This window comes from Populus nigra, chromosome 4, assembly GCF_951802175.1.
Source record: "Populus nigra chromosome 4, ddPopNigr1.1, whole genome shotgun sequence".
NCBI lineage: Eukaryota > Viridiplantae > Streptophyta > Magnoliopsida > Malpighiales > Salicaceae > Populus > Populus nigra.
This window is the reverse complement of record NC_084855.1, coordinates 19,448,541-19,451,469: the sequence shown is the minus strand read 5'-3', so window position 1 is coordinate 19,451,469 and position 2,929 is coordinate 19,448,541. Positions and strand designations below refer to the sequence as shown.

General features: G+C 32.8%; 1 pseudogene; it reads right to left on the bottom strand.

The window, feature by feature from the left end:
* Positions 1-1,684: 1,684 nt before the first annotated feature.
* On the bottom strand, positions 1,685-1,795 carry LOC133693029 (small nucleolar RNA R71; annotated as a pseudogene).
* Between the last annotated feature and the right edge of the window lie 1,134 nt (positions 1,796-2,929).

Sequence of the window (2,929 nt, the reverse complement as noted above, 5' to 3'; positions counted from 1 at the left end):
TGAGGATTGTTATGAAGTCAAGAGGTGGCCATCCACTAAACAATTAGTCATCAAGTCAATAGTTCTGAATTTTGGCATATAAAAGGAGACATTTGCCATGCACTTAGGCATCTCGGTTTTTAGATCAAGATCATTTTCTTGCTTTCTCTCTTTGTAATGTTCAAGTTTTCTTTCATGTTATATTAATATCTTGTTTATGCTTTTCATCATAACTATGTTGTTATCTAGTTTATTTATGTTCTTCTTCTTCATTATGTTTAGCTAAGTTAATTATGTCAAGGTGAAAAGGTTACACTAATGGTGTAAGAATAAGTATAGTGTAAACTCAACATGAACTTTAATGTTTGATACTAACATGTTTTGTATTTGTTATCTTATTCATTCTTAATACTTTGCTTGTTAAATGGTTAATCTAGATATATATTGTATAACCCTTGGTACAATAAATGCTTGACCTTTTCATAGCCTACTGTATGGTTTAACCGACACTTGTGCTAGGAAAGGAACTTGATTTGTTGTTAACATAAATTAACATCATGAATACCTGACAACATTTACAAGTATTAGCATTATTCGAATAAGATAACTAATGTAATCATGTTAACAATTTATCATCCAATTGGAACCTCCTTCGTGTGTGGTTTCTAGTTGAGTAATAAAAAGAGTTTATATTATATTTACTTCTAATACCATTAGTGGATCTTCTAACCTTGACAATTCTTTTTATCATTGTTTAATCCTCACATTAATCTTGTCATCATTATCACATCTCAAAGATCTCTTTAACTCTTTGTTAAATTATATATATTATTTATAATTTATATAGTTCACCTCCATTTGGTTCGACCCCGGTCTTACTGGGTTATTTATTACTTCGACACTTCTACACTTGGGATAAGACATCAATCTTTTGATCGTGTCAACTTTTGGTGTCGTTGCCGGGGAGGTAAATGCCTATATAAATTATAATATTTATTTTATTTTCGCTTTTCACTTTTCTTGTATCTAACTTTATTTCCTTTGTTTTGTTTTCTTTTCTTCTTCCTTTTACTATCTTCCTACACGTGTATGAGAGTTTGGACATGTACATTAAGTGGTAAACTTTTTAGGAAATCCTTATTATTTTCAAAAAACATGGCCGAAGAGGATAACCAATTGTTCATAATGAGAATAATGAGAATAATAGAGTTAGAATACTTAGAGACCACATGAATCCTATAAGAACAAGTGCACCATCATGTATAATTTTCCCTCCTGATGCATCTCACTTCAATTTTAAGCCAGACATTATTAAACTTTTACTTACTTTTCATGGCTTAGATCTAGCAAATTCATACTTGCATTTAAGGGAATTTGAGGAGGTCTGTAACACTTATAATGACTTCAATTATAGCGTGAACACCATCAAAGTAAAGCTTTTTTACTTTTTCCATAAAAGAGAAAGCTAAAACAACGCTACAAAATCTAAGGTCAGGATATACTTGCATTTAAGGGAATTTGAGGAGGTCTGTAACACTTATAATGACTTAAATTGTAGCATGAACACCATCAAATTAAAGCTTTTTTCTTTTTTATTAAAAGAGAAAGCTAAAACAAGGCTACAAAATCCGAGGTCAGGATCCATTCATGCTTGGGATGAAATGCAACAAAAGTTTTTAAAGAACTTTTTTCCATCTCATAGAACAAACTCTTTCAAAAGACAAATCACCACATTCACTCAAAAGCCAAGAGAAACATTTTTCCAATGTTGGGATAGGTATAAAGATTTGCTTAATACATGTCCTCATCATGGTTTTGAAACATGGAGATTGGTTTCATATTTTTATGAAGGGTTAACACCTAACGATATGCAAAATGGTGGAATTGATGTGCAATAGAACTTTTGAAGATAAAGACCCTGATGAAGCAATGGAGTACTAGACTTGTTAGCTGAAAATGCTCAAAATTAGGACACTACAGGCACTTGTGAGGCACCAGGTAAAACTCAACCTCATACATTTAGTGGAGGTATGTACAACCTTAGGGAAGATCATGGCCTCCAAGCTAAATTTGCATCTTTAGCTAGAAAAGTCAAGGCACTGGAATTGAAAAGGAGTGGTCAATTGAAATCTATTCAAGAAATTATATTTCAAATCTGTGAAACTAATGAACACTCAACCAATGATTGTCCAACTTTGCCTTCTTTCAAGGAATGTCTCCATGAACAAGCTAGTGCTTTAAACAGTTTTCAATGGCCAAATCATGATCCATACTCACAAACGCACAACCCTGGTTGGAGAGATCATCTAAATTTTAGTTAGAAGAGTAGTAACAACAATGCACAAACTTCACAGCCACCATTTCAAGCACACCATAATTTTCAAAATTCTCATGGATATGCACCTCCTTATGTTCCCCCTTTTAGAAAAAATCTTGAGGAGACATTGCATGCATTCATTGAAAAGCAAGAGATAATCAACACTCAACTTGCTCAAACCATGACAGATTTTACAGATACTCTTGCAAAATTCACATCTACTCTCAGTTTTCAAGAAAAAGGTAAGTTCTCATCTCAAACACAATAAAATCCCAAAAGGCAATACAATTCAAGTGCAGGCAGCTCCGAAAGCCAACACATGGATCAAGTCCAATCAGTCATTACTCTCCACAATGGTAAGGTTATTGAAAAACCCATTCTTGAACCTTGTGAGAAAGATGATGGGTCAATCTCTGAGGGTAAAGAAGGGGTTAAACCTGAACATTGCAAAGAAAAGACTAATTGCCCACAAGAACTTCCATTTTCTCATGCTATGACCAAACAAAGTTTGATAATATAAGATACCTTTAATCAAGGTTTTATATCATTTTTGCACTTGAAGTATCAATAACTCCTTAACTAGAGCATGTTTTATAATAACAAGTCTGATCATATAAGATACCTTTAATTTAT